This window comes from Zosterops lateralis, assembly GCF_965231275.1.
Source record: "Zosterops lateralis genome assembly, chromosome: 13".
Lineage (NCBI taxonomy): Eukaryota > Metazoa > Chordata > Aves > Passeriformes > Zosteropidae > Zosterops > Zosterops lateralis.
Genome location: NC_139773.1, coordinates 14,138,884 through 14,153,311, shown reverse-complemented (window position 1 = coordinate 14,153,311; position 14,428 = coordinate 14,138,884). Strand labels below are relative to the sequence as shown.

The window sequence follows — 14,428 nt, the reverse complement described above, 5'->3', positions numbered from 1 at the left end:
ACCAGAGAGTCCCCCATACTTGAGAAGAGCTTGGATATAAGTTCAGGAGGTCAGGAACCTGTAAGCTGCAATAATTACAGCAGTTAATCTGCATCAGCCTGACCACCTGCCACAAAGGGCAAGAGAAGTGTCCCTTGGAGGAGGCAGATTTCTCCCTGCTGCCAGGAGGAACAGAGTGGGAGAGATCCCTGAGACACCACTTGTGTCCTGACAGAGGATTTGTCTTCAGTTTACCACTGCAGCACCTCAAGAGCAGGAGGGGTGGGTGTACATACCATGTGCACAAGCAGATTGGCTCCCAGAGCATTTTCCCCAGGGTCAAAAATATCCTGCAGGGATCTGTTCACTCTCTGACATTTTACAGAACACCCCACAGAGATTATCTCCAGGCCAGGACTGGGGAAGTCTCCACATTGCAGGGCTGCTCAGAGGACACCATGCCTCTTACTCCCAGCCTGGGAGGACAAGAGGCAGCTGCTGTGCTGGGAACCAGGGCTTGAATAAATCCATCCATCACCCAGTGGGGAGCTGCTGAATTCCAGCTTCCTGCAAGCTCATCTCCCACAAGAGCTGCTGTGAAGCACAGCAAAACACCAAGTTTGACTGGAAACACTGAATCAGTGAGAACTGAGCCCTCACAGTCCTGCAGCATGTCCTGGACTGCCCAGCATCAGAGCTGACACAGTCCTCATGCCAAGAGGAATCTTGGAGTGGCACTGGGCTTCTGATGTTGCCTGGGTCTTGGATTTGAGAAGATCAAAGCAGCCCTATTGACTGTCTCCTCCACAACACAACTTTGTAGATATCAATCACATCCCTCTCTATCTGTAGTCATATCTCCAGGTTTGACACACTAAGGTGACCAGAAAACATCTCAGAAAACCTGTAGCCTCTCCAACTTTAATGAGGGAGATTAGAATACTTACAGTGTTCTAACATTTCAACCACCTCCAAGCAAGCTGTAATTTCTTCTCCCTCTCTGGCATTAGGGCAGTTGAAAACATGCCCAGGTGAGCTATGTCACCTTAGATATTGGAGATTGACTGGCACCTACTTGTAAAGATTCCCTAGGACAATGCTAGAAAAAGAGAATTGTCCTCAAAGTGGCCTGAGCTTTCCAGCTCCCTTTCTGTGACTGAAGTCTCATTCATAAGAGTGAGACTTAACCCAGCTCCTCTTTCAAATTCAGCACAGCCAAGGGAATCTGCCAGGCCACCTCAATTAATCCCATCTTCCCTCTCCCCCCAGCAGCAGTGAGTTTCCTCTGCTGCTCCCTAAGTCGTGACTGCACGGGGAGAACAAGCAGGCTGAGCAGATGGGGTGTGAGGGAGGGAGCCCTCGTTTAAAATGCAAATAGCTAGTGGTAATTTAGCAGATGTGGTAAGAAAAAATCTGGAGAGACAAGCGTGAGGTGACAGGATTCCAATTTCAATCAAATAATGTGGAAGTCTCCCCGGCAAGGAAAGGTTTCATCTTCCATCTTCTTGATTGCCTTGTCTTGAAGAGATGGTGACTGATGCCAAGTGCCATCACAGGAATGATCTGGAGTATTCTTCATTTATGATCCCAAATCACTCCCTGCCCTTAGAAAATGGATTTTTTTTCATGGGGGAAATCCATCCTTTATAACCCAAATGTCCATAAGAAAAGACTAAAATTCAATTAAAGTCATAACATTCATTAATTCTGTAGCATATTCAATTTTGTTTCTATCCAGACACAAAGACTTTAGGCTCAGTCCTTCACTTCCCCATTATCTAATCAGGATGGCTCAGGAAATTTGGGACATTATAAACATCTCTAGATCCAGCATATTGTAATATTCATTTGGCCCTAGAATTTCATCTTGGCAGAAGCACCGAAGTTATCACAGATGGGTATGAGGTTTTTCTCTTTATAAATATTACAGAGACATTAATTAAACAGGGGAAATTAACTGTGCTAGGCAGCACTGCAGAGGGACAGGAAAGCACAGTCACCATTGGCCAGCATGGCAGACTGAATGTGGGATAAATGCACACAACATCAAACTGACAGCAAAGATACTCTGTAATCAACATTACTGCAGGTTTTAGAAGATAATTCAACAAGAAAAATAATTTATAGACATTTCTGGTGCTCAGAAGCAATATTCCAGGAAACGTGGAATGAAGGGCTTTCAACCTTTTAAAACAAACCATGATGTTTTGGTTAAAGGACACAAAAGCTGTCCTCTCTAAGATTATTTCCTCACATTATCAACCCCCCAAAGATGACAAATTGGGCAATTCCTGCACTTTCTCTCTCTCATTCTTGCCCTGTGCTGGGTTTTAGTCACGCAAAGCCCTTTCCAGTTCCTCATGTTCTCTTCACCCCTGTGTACCACACAGATTTGGTCAAAAGATTCTCCCCCTGAAACACACTCGAAACAAAACTCCAAGTCAAAACCTGCTGCTGAAGAGAGGAGGTTTTTTTTCTTAGACTTAACATGACTGGTGCTTGAAACGTCTAGGTTTCTCTAAAATAATCACAACCCCCAAACTGCCCTACTCTCAGTGTCACAGTATCTAACTTCAAAGAGTAGGAAATGTGTGAGTTTTTAGCAAGTGGAGGTTTCTGCATGAATACATCATGACAGGAATATTTTTATAAACAACTCATCTCTGAAATGTTCTTCAGAACTAGTTTTAATTCTGCCTATCAAAAATAAATCTAAAAAAAAAAAAAAAAAAAAAGTTTTGGTATCCCCAAACCAAATCCTGCACCAATTTTTTGGGTGAAACACAGGTCTGTCAAGAAGATCATATCTTTGAACCTGTTAGAAAAATTCACAAAGCTCCCCCAGTACATTTCTCCTTTGTTTTTTGTAATGTACAGACCTTTGCAGATTCAATACAGCCAGATTGCAAAGGCTGCTCTTAGGTTTATTATTCTCTGATCCTCTTTAAACAAGGGCCCTGAATTCATCCCTGGTATAAGAGCTCTGCTGTCACCCCACTAAGATGCAGGACACCTATTTTGAGAATCCTGTGAGACACTGACTTGCAAACCTCTCACTTGGACTAATCCCATGTCCAGGAGATAAGACAGCTCACGGTCCCAATGGAGTGTCAATGAGACCCTGTTCCTCCCAAACATCTTTATCTGCATCTCTCTCTATATCAGCTACTGGCAGAACCTAGGGGACTGGTTTCTGTGAAAAATGCAGTTAGACTTCAGCATGGAGATAGTTTATCAGCTAGGAAAATTAAGATGCTTTATGCACTCTTTTTATGCAAGTTTATGCAAAAACTTTCTTATGCTAGGAAAATTAAGAGCTTTATGCACTCTTTTTTAAACTCAGGGGCAGGAATTTATGAATGACTTCCCACAACTCCTACAGTAACAAGCACAGGGCAGAAAAAGCAGCATTCAGGTAGGAGCTCACATAGGACTACAAGGAAAATATCAGACCAAGCTGGAAATCACAAAAGAAAAAAAGATACACGGTGGGCAATGGATCTGCCTGCGAGTGAGAGCTGGTCCCACTGCCCAGGCACACACATTGATCTGCTTGATTCCCAGCCTCTCACTTAACAGTAATTAAATTGCTTTGATGAGCACTGACCCCTGGAAAAGCTTCACTACAAACCAAATGAGCTTCACTGTTTTGTTGGGGTCTTTTTTTTTTTTTTTTTTTTTTTTTTTTTTTTTTTTTTTTCAGCTCCCTCTTTTTTGCTTTTCTACCCCACTAAACCCTATTACTTTTACACCTGGACTGGTGGTTGCCCAGAAAGGGACCAAAGAGAAAAGCATCATTTCTTACCAGAACTAGGAAATATCTCATCACAGCCGTTCACCAGCCATTCCCCCTCTTTCTAGCTGCTCCTGGAAGGGCTGCCCCTTTCTGCTCGGATGCCACAAGCCGGAGATTAGAAGTAAATGCTCTGCAAGCCAAGCCGATCATCCCGCTGCGACCACATCCAGGTAGTGGAGCGGGAGCCGTGGCAAAGTCCATCAGGCAGCAGAAAAGAGCCTGGCACGAACACACCCCCGGGCACGGAGCAATGGGAGCGCAGGGAGGCTGCAGGCAGGAGGGAGAGCAGATGGGAGGGGGTGGCTTGGGGAAACCAGGCAGCGGGCGATGCGAACGTGACAGATGTGTTGACTTTTAAGTTAAACAGGAAATTGAGGATGTTCGACGCAGAGAGGAAAGACATTAGCTCACATTAAAGGCAAAGACTTTCCACGGTCTTTCCCTTCTTTGCTTTCCCTCTTCCGTCCAGGGATGCTCCAGTGATTTCTAGCTCTGCCAGCCAGGGTTGATACTGACTCTGCCTGTGTGTCTGGGCAAGGCAGGAGCTGCAGGGCCAGCCACAGAATTCTCCATCCTAGCAGTGAGTTGGGAGACTGTTCTTTTATTCTCTCTTCAACTCAGACACTCCTGACATTATTTAAACAGCATCCTCTAGATGATATGAGTAAAAGAGGAGAATGCTGAACAGCAGAACAAAGCTTTCAATTTGTCCCAGTTCTGGGTAGGGGAAAACACAGGGTCAAAATCCTGATTTAGCTTATGTAGGATAAGCAGCAGAGAGTAGAATAAATTGATTTAAATGAAGGGGAAATAAAGTGGTCTTGGTGCACTCAACTTCCCCATGATAAACCTGATTTTTCCACAGTCCAGACAGGGGTGACCAGGCTGAGTCTGGAGGATAAGAGCTGTACTGTGAGGGTGCACAGGTTCAGGGGGATGTAACTCCAGGGCAAGGTGGCTACATGTCTAGGCAGCAGTAAAATGTGAAGAGAATTGGGGAAATCAAAGCCCTGCACTGATTTCTTAGTTATAGCTTGGAAAACCGAGTGAAGGAAGGCAGACAATACTGGCTTAGAGCTAGACCCCCTAATCTAGAGATTGGGGGAGGAAGAGAGTGGCCACACCACAAACCCATGGACAGAAAATCAGCTGGGACACAAGGACTCTGTTCCTGTTTTGTGAACTGGTCATCCCTGCTGGCTTTTTCCACTGTCTTTGACACAAGGAGGAAGAGCTCCCTCATCATCCTTGCAGAGCTGGGTGTCAGCCACAGCCCAGCATGCACAGTTGAGCCTTTCTCATTCATCTCCTCACCAAAGCTTTGTCCCAAGACCCACATGTGGAGGGTCAAGAATCTCTTCTGTGGCATGAAAGGAGTGGAAAGACTCCTTTATTCTAGCAGATGTGCATTAGGTAAAGAACAGAAATCTGCTATGGGCACTTGCTCCATAATGGGGTGAAATATTCAGGTTTTGGTGCAATCTAGTCTTCCTCCCTGCTTGCATCCCATTCTTCCCCACCCCCTCACTGTCCCTGAGCTGTGCTCTTGGCCTCCCTTCAACATTTTAATGGAGTATTGACAGTGATCCATTCGCACTGACTTGCATCCCCAGAATCACTTTTGCAGAGCCAGCCCAAGCAGGTGGGTTTGGAGCAACTCCTCAGATGGATCAGCTGTAGTTCCAAAAGCATCCCTTTTTTCTGGTTAGAGAAACAGCTTGGAAAAGTCTAGCGAGGATATTACACTTTGGAAAACTGCTGCCTCGGGTCTCTTGTCCCTCCTCCTACCTGCTGCCACGCTCCTCGTCTCTGCAATTATTTATAAAGCTCCATGTTCTTTCCTAATTGGGATGTTCCCTTTCGCCTTGCACGTCACTCCTGTGTCACTCTGCGTCTGGGCCCCTGGTGACCTCTTGGAGTGCTTTGGCAAGGCTGGCAGCAGCCAAATGAGTCATCAGCAACCTGCTGGCATCTCCCTCCCTCCAGCCATTGCCCCCCTGGCTCCCACCGAGCCTGGCTGCAGCCAGGGAGGCCTGGGGGAGTTTAAAGCTGTCTAATCCCCTGGATAATTCATGAAAAGAGGATTACCCATTCTGTGCAGAGCCCTTAACCTAAATATAAACCAGCCTTCCCCTTGTATTGCAGCTCCTGTGGCACGGAGGCGTTTTCCCTGCACTGCTTCCTCATCCTACCTTAGGGGTTAACTCTGCTCTTGCTCAAATCTGGGACAACCTGGTTCTAACCCATGGAGCTACAGTGCAATAAAACCAGGGTTTGTAAAGCAGAGGTGAGACTGTTCTGTGACCACCAGCAGGATCAACACAGACTCATCCCCAGCAGCACATTCTCTGCCTAATAAATGGCAAACTCCTCTGTGGGGGGTGTCAGGGAATATGCTTTCTTACTGTATATTTGGAAACCAGTGCCATGGTCCCATGAGAGCCTGACAGCAATTCATCAGGAGGGCAGAGGGAAGTGCTAAACTTGGATAATCCCATGGGAGTTACAGTAGTCTGCCCCAGGACCTGGCCTCTGCTCTGCTGCCCACCCTGGGTCACCAGGACCTGGGTTATCCCTGCTGCCAGAGGGTACAGCCAGAGAGATGGTGAAAGGGGAATAAACGTGTTACCATTCCTGCTTGCATTCAGAGATGGAGGGATAAATTGGGGACCTGCAGGAGGGATTCCTGATGGATGCAGCAGCTTCCTGGGAGACCACAGCAAGCCTCACCTCTCTCCTTATTTTCTCTCTCCTTATTTTCCTGAGCTGTGCCTCTCATTTTCCCCCTCTCCTCTTCCTCAGATGGTGAAATAAGGTCTGACACAGCCACTACTGGCTCCCCTTTCCTACAATGCCTTTTTTTTTTTTTTTTGGCAGTTAAAGTCCTTATGGGACTTTAGTCACCGTAACATTAAAGCATTCATTAGCACAGGAGTAATTCCATAATCTCTTCAGAAGAGAACAATTTCAGAGGTTCAGCTCATGATCTGGAAAATCAATTTGCCAGCTTGATGATGCAAGAAGAGGATTTTCAAGGCTGGCTTTGGCTTCCCCAACAGGACTGTTATCAGCCCTGGGACTTGGTGGCCAGGAAAAGGCCACCCACTACAGCTCTGAGGGGAGGTGGCAGGACCCAGGGGGTGTCATTTGGCTCAGGCAAAGAAGGGAGCTGTGGAAGTTGCAGGATGAGCCTCAAAACCAGACCTATCTCACCAGGTTTTGCCCAACAGTGTGCAGGACACAGGTGAGACAGCATCACCGTGGGTCATGGGGAATTTTCCTGACTTTTTCATCTCTTAATACTTCATTTCACCAAAGCAGTGGTCCCAGCTCAGAGCATAAAAGGGACGCACCTTAAGCATCCTGCCTTTTCCCTGCAGTTACAGGCTAAACTAAACTCTTGCACCTCCTGTACCAAGTACCAGCCCATGTGCTCTCCTCATGGCATTTTTCACACTTTGACTGTGCTGTCAGAAGGTGGGGCCCACACCCTGCCTGCAGGCACACAGCCAGACTGGCAGAAATCATCTGCAGGTGCAAAGCTGACTTTGGGGAAGTGTCCAGCTCTGTGCTTGAAGGTTGGGGGCTGCCTCAGAACCTGAGTGGGCTTCCTCCTCCAGCCCAGCTCCTTCAATCAGGAGTTGTCAGGTACCAGAGACTTTCATTTAAAGATGTTCCAGGACATAAATAGGTGCAAAAAGCTGCTTCATGGGACAGACCTCTCAGAACCTGGCAAGCTGAAGTGGAAGGCTGTCTCCTGCCAGCTGCTTTCTGCTTCTGGCTTTGATGCTCCCAAAGGGTTCCCCAGCACCCACATTATGCAACTGCAAACTTGTGTTAGGAAAACCTAAAGTGTCCTTGAAGGTCTGATCTCCAGCTGAATTCATCTAACAGGGGTGGACATGCTTTTCACAGCAGGGCCATGAGGAGGAGAAGAACAGGAATTAATTAGGACCTCTTAGAACTCTTGAGACCCAGGGCCTCAGTGTAGGTGCTGTTACCTGTGGTAACTCTCTTAGAGTGAAGGGAGATGTTCCCCCTCCTCTTTTTGATGGAAGTGGGCTTTTCTATTGTGACAAAGAATCAGAAGCCATGGCTGCTGCCCCTGCTCCCACTCCTTCCTCCAGGTTGTCCTGTAGGAGTCTGGCCATAAACATCCCACTGTATTAAGTGTTAGGGCCCTGTGGCATTTAGGGCAGAGGCACTAAGGTGTATTTCCAAATGAGCAGCAGATGTTGGGCTCAGTGCCTGGGATGATCAGTGCAGCACTGTTGGATGTTCAGTATCTGGATAAGTAAACCAGGGAATTAACCCTTTTCTTCTCCCTTCCCCTAAGTGATAACAGCAGGGACACAGAGGAGACATGAAACAGTAATTTTCATGCCATGTCAGACACATGAATTTCTCTCAGCCTGCCAGAAGCTTCTACTCTGACTCTTCATGGCAGGAGTCCCTCATAAGCTCTAGTGGGTTCTTACAAGTATCCCACCTAAACACAGCCAGGGATCCCCTCAGCACACATGGAGCACTGCATGCTCCTCCCCTGTACATTATCACCACCAGGCTGTTACTCTCTTCCTTTTTTTCTTGAGATGAGGTCATCCCTGACAAGTAATATCCTTGCAGGGCCACTTTTACCCATTATTTTTAATGGGATCTTGGTGTCATATTGCTGCAGTTTGATACACATAATAAAATTTTCCCTTGAACAACACTTGTCCTCCAAAAGAAAAATAATCCCTGCAGAGATGTGTGCCTGGATGAGTTACAGGATGTGCTGAGGGCATGCACACATGGATGGGAACTTGTCACCACAGCACCTGCATCCTACCACAGCCACCGTCCAGAGAGCCAGCCCTGCCAGCTCACGGATCGCTGCTTTCTCTTTTAACCCTTCCTAAGAGGGGAGACTCACTGCAGTTTGTCCCTTTAGCTGCAGTTGAGCTCTCATGGGGAGGATGGTGAAGGGAGGACAATGTCAGTGGGTGTAGGACAGGCTTGGTGTGCACAGACACTGGCACAGCCAGGCATAGCCCCTGTCCCCAGGCACATACCCCTGTCCCCAGACACACAGCCCCTGTCCCCAGGTACACACCCCTGTCCCCAGGCACACAGCCCCTGCCCCAGGCACACAGCCCCTGCCCCAGGCACACACCCCTGTCCCCAGGCACACAGCCCCTGTCCCCAGGCACACAGCCCCTGCCCCAGGCACACAGCCCCTGTCCCCAGGCACACACCCCTGTCCCCAGGCACACAGCCCCTGCCCCAGGCACACACCCCTGTCCCCAGGCACACAGCTCCTACCCCCAGGCACACAGCCCCTGTCCCCAGGCACACAGCCCCTGTCCCCAGGCACACAGCTCCTACCCCCAGGCACACAGCCCCTGTCCCCAGGCACACAGCCCCTGCCCCAGGCACACACCCCTGTCCCCAGGCACACAGCCCCTGTACCCTGTCCCCAGGCACACACCCCTGTCCCCAGGCACACAGCCCCTGCCCCAGGCACACACCCCTGTCCCCAGGCACACAGCTCCTACCCCCAGGCACACAGCCCCTGTCCCCAGACACACAACTCCTACCCCCAAGCACATAGCCCCTGTCCCCAGGCTCACAGCCCCTGTCCCCAGGCACACAGCCCCTGTCCCCTGTCCCCAGGCACACAGCCCCTGTCCCCAGGCACACAGCCCCTGTCCCCTGTCCCCAGGCACACAGCCCCTGTCCCCAGGCAATCCGTTCTCCGTCTCCCCTCCAGCCCGCCCCGGGCGGACACACCAGGAGCACTCCGCTCCAAACTGCTCCAGCCCAAGTTAAAACTCCACAGCGCAGCAGCTCCCGGGCTCCCAGCAGAGAACCAAGGCGGCATAACGGGGCTGCTTTAAATTCTTCACAACTGCCCTGACCCCTTCAATCCCGTCACACCCACCCAGCCCCTCCAGCTCCCACCGATCCATCCCAACTCCGCCACCCACTCTGCGCCCTTCTTTTCCAGCGGCATCTTTCTAGTTTCTTTACCCTCCCCGGCACCGAGCCCCCCAAAGGCGGGGTGCCAGCTGTTCCCCGTGTTCCGTGGGGCAGAGGCAGAGCCCGGCCCTTACCTGAAGCAGCGCGGGGAGGAGCGGGGGGTGCGGCACAGCGCGGCTCTGCGCTCGCATCTCCGCTAGCGCTGATGCAGTCCTGCCAGGCGCCGCATGCCAGTGATGCAGCCGCGGGGATCCCAGCCCAGGAAAGCCAGTGCTGGGAGGGGGAGGCTGGTGTGTCCTACCTGCTTCCCTGCCGTCCCCAGCCCAGAGTGCGGAGGCAGCAGAGGAGCGGCAGAGAGAGCGAGAAGCTGCACAGCAAACAGGGAGAAGGAGGCAAGGCTTGTGTAATTTCATCACGGTAATAAAATCCAACCCAGAGCCCAAGTGTTGCAGCTCTCTAGCAGAGTTCTTCATTACATGAGGGGATATTTTTTTTTTTTTTATTTTTTTTTATTTTTTTTTTTTTTTTTTTTTTTTCTGGTGTAATTGCTGACACACTGGAATGTTTCTGGCTGGAAGCAGAGGGGAATCCCAGCATGACTGGGCATCCTTCATCTCTCCACTTCATATATTAGAGCATTGCTACATTTGAGACCCCTCTCCCCGGGATGGCTGGGGTAGGGGCGTGTTTCAGACAAAATCCTGGGAAAACCCTGTTCTGTTTAAAACTCCCTTGTGTTTATAATTTGTGAGTTCATTGCCAGAAGAGTAGCAGGAAATATCCCACTGTCCATGAAATTTGGTGCTGGAAAGAGACCATGTGGACACAGCAGCATGGAACACAGTCTCCCCTGGGAATCCATCCCCATCATTCTGTATTATTAAAAGAGATAAGCAGTAACATGAGGAGGTGTCTTACTGAGGAACAAATCCTGCAGCTCCTAAGAAATCCTTCCCAGTGCACATGGGGGGCATGTCCACACCCAGCAACCTCTCCCCATGCAGAAGTGCCCAAATTAGTCCCGATAATGAGAGCAATATTTTCACTGACAGATTTTCATTGCTGCCTCTGTTAACATAAAACTAAAGAGCAGCATGGATCCACAGGCTTTTCAGAAACCAAACAGGGGCAGATTTACAAGGCAGCATGAATTGCTTGTACTTGAGCAGAGAAGTGAAAGTGCAACCCCATCTACCCACCCTGCCTCTGTCAGCAGGTGACATCTGGAAATCCACTTTCCCACCCTGTGCCTCAGTTTCCCCTCCTGTAAGCCAGGACTGGCACTAGTGGCCCCTCCAGGCTGTAGAAGTACTAGAGATTGTCACTCCTTTCTTTGGCTGTTTCTAGGGTTCCTCCAGACACATACTCCACCCTTCTTCCCTGGCCTGTGTGTTCCTGCACACCCTCATCTCACCTGATCTGAATCTCCAGCTCAGGTTCTCTTGTTCTAATTGACAGCATTCCAAATTGGGCCTGTAAATTCCCTGTTTATCCGATGCCTTGCTGACACAGTTCCTGTGACTGCACTGGTGGCATTGCTGCCATAAGGGAAACGCAGTAGGTGATTAATTCAGATCTTTTTCTTTTTTTTTTTTTACACCCACTCATAAAAATTGGAACTGGAATCTAAGGTTCAGCTTTATTCTCCCTTGCACAGTACATTAGCTTAATTGCATTCTGTGTTTGGTACAGTGCACCAATCACTTTGATGTGGGAGCACTTCAGAAGTCAAATTATTACCAGAACTCCTGCACATTACAGGCCAAGTATCAAGGCCCTGGCAAAGCTATAAAGAGTCAGTCTATCACCATGCCACTGAGCACTGCTTGCTTGCCTCTCACTGCTTCTCTCAGTCCTCCAGCTCATTAACAGTCCAAATTCCTCTAATCACAGCAGCTCTGTTTGCAGGTGTCAGATCCATGCATGGGTCATGCTCAGGGAGCACAGCACCCTTCATGCTGTGTTCTCCTGGAAAGGGCTTGGGGCAGTCCCAGCTTCATCCCAGCAGCTGTTGGAAGGAGGCTGCTCTGCCTCATGTCACCTTCCACTTGCAGGAGGGTTTGGAAGAGAGGAGAGACAAGACAGGCTGGCCAAATAAGCACCTCAGTGTCCCTGCTGGGCTTGTCTCTATTCCCAGAAAAGTCCCTGCATATTCGTACTGTTCCCCATGCAGCAGAGATCTAATTTGGGTAAACTTGCACTAAACCTCCCTGCAGAACGAGCAGAGAGGGAGGCAATAAATCTCAGAGGCGTTCTTTACCAATGCATTGTGATTATCAGAGTTTCTAATTACCTCTGCACCCTCCTGTGCTCTCTCTGTTAATCACTGCCCCCGTATCCAGGTACCTCAGCCAGACAGAGCCATTTTCCATGGTGCCATATGGTGCCAGTGGGGAACCTCACGGGCTGCCTGACAGCCAAGGCAGCAGGACAGGGAGGCCTAACATCTTCCTGTTCAAAAAAGCACATTAATGAAATCTGCAACAATCCAACTGCCTCAGAACTGCAAGGAGCAAATGCAAAACAAAGCAGAGCTGCAATGAATAAGTGCCTGGCATGGAGATGGATAAAATTATATAAGCTCTTATATCCCAGGGAAATAGGAGTTAGTGTAAAGGCTGATTGTGAAGGTGTACTTACCAACCTGACTGCACAGGCAAAGAGAGCTTGTTCTAACCCCATAAGCTTGATCTAACCCCATAAACTCACTGAGCACAGTGGAAAGCTCACAGATCTACTGTGAAGCAAGTTGGGATGGGAGATCTGGCCAATCCATGTGAATGGAGCAGAACCCCACAGTCAAAATCAAGCCATTTTCCTCTTTTATCTCACCTCAGTGGTTTCTCTTTTGCCTCCTTGCATGAACCAGACACCAGGGACTCTTGCACTGAGGTGCACAGCTGGCCAAAGCAGGGTACCCTCCTTCAGCAGTGCTCAGATGCTGTGGGGAAGGTATACAAAGCAAAACAAGAAGTCAAGTGATGAAGGAGCACCCTCTGGGATGGCTCACAGGCTTTGGAGTGAAAGGAAGGTAATTAGAGTGAAAGCACGACTCTAAAAATACACAAACAATGTGGTTTTGTTTGTGTGAAAGAAAACATGAAACAATTTCATGGCTCTGCCAGAGCCATGGCTTACATGGCCAAGCACTTGCTGTGAGAGGCACTCGGTACCACAGGGTGCTGTGTGACCAGGGGAGGGACCAGCTCAGAGCTTTAGGGTGGCTTCCAGGGCTCCCTCCACACACAGACACTCACACACATGTGGGGGTGCACACAGACCACTCATACACTCTAGTGTCCCTCTCTCCTGCCCTGAGCCCTCCCACACAGTCTGTATGAGGAGCCCCAGCTGAACCTGTCCTTGGAGGTGTCCATGTCCTGAGAGGAGACAAGAGAAATCAGCTTTAACATCTGTCAAGGGTTACACACGTCTGAGGGGTCAGGATTTGGGGCTGGGGGCTGCAGGGAGGTGGCAGCAGGAGCTGAGCGCTGTCACCTCTCCAAGGTGTGCAGTGACAGCAGGCTGGTGGCTGCTGCTCCCCACTGGTGACAGCTGTCCAGCCAGAAACAGCCCAAACCTCTCCCTCCCTCCGCCACTCCTGCTAATGAAATTTACTTTCAAAGGCCAGAATCTGGCCTTAATAGAAGGGAAAGTCCCAGGCAATATTTGATTGCACCTTCAATTACACCTGATAAGCAGGATTAGTAATGCAGATAACAAATACAATGTAAAGAGCTACACAGGCATTAATTCTAATTATTGGTATTGCTGCCTGATGACTGGCAGATATAGATAAAATGCATATGGAATCAATCTGGATATCAATAAAATAGCTGTCAGTCCTCTGTGCTGTGAAGGGATTGTGTTGCCAAGACCCAAAAGCAAATTTGGAGGAGAGAGCACACGGCAAAGGGCCAGAGCCACACCGTGCCACATTGTCTCCTCCCAGAAAGGGACTTGGCTGCTGCCTGGTCTGGGGAAAAGGCCAGCTTGAAATGAGGAAAAAAGGGGTTTACACTCTCTGGGGAATACACTGCAATGTGCAATCCTGCAGGGGTCAGGGTTTGGGTCTGTGCAAGGTTTCCATGCCCACAGTTCAGATGGGGTGTGTGGATATACACAGACTCCCACTGGATGGGCCCTGCTGCTCAGAGCTGCTCAGGAGCAGCAGCCCCTTGCCGAGTGCTGTAACTCCTGCAGCACCAGCCTCGCCACCCACATCACCAATGTGCTGCATAAAAGGAGAGATGAATTACTGAACACAGGAGAAATGAGGAAAACACTTCAATGCATTTCATATTTTCCTCCAAAATGCTGAGCTTTTCTGATTAAGGCTCTGTTTCCACAAAGCATAATTTATTTTTTATTTTCCTTAAATTAACCTGTTACTTTCTGCTTGACAGGAGCTCCTGATTATCATGGCAACCCAAAGGGCTGCACAGCTCCTGGAAGACCAGGAAATCCCAGCACCAACTGTGCTTCTGAATGCTGGCCCCACTGCCTTCTCAGGGAGGTGGTTCATGAGTGTACAGGCTGCAAAACACAATCTGCATTTGTGCCCTCCAAGCCAAAGGGCTGAACCATCTAAAACCCACGCCACTGGTGCTGAGATTTCAGGGCAAAAGTGCAGTCACCGTGGCAATATCAACTTACCTGAGCTGGAAAGCTGAGCTGGAGAGGCTCTACCAC

General features: G+C 49.2%; 1 protein-coding gene across 1 annotated transcript in view; it reads right to left on the bottom strand.

The window, feature by feature from the left end:
- SV2B (synaptic vesicle glycoprotein 2B) overlaps positions 1-4,042 on the bottom strand; it is a 58,428-nt gene extending 54,386 nt beyond the window's left edge. The window contains exon 1 of the mRNA XM_083871057.1: positions 3,785-4,042. The gene's annotated coding sequence lies outside the window, so the exon portion shown is untranslated. The remainder of the gene's footprint in view (positions 1-3,784) is intronic.
- Between the last annotated feature and the right edge of the window lie 10,386 nt (positions 4,043-14,428).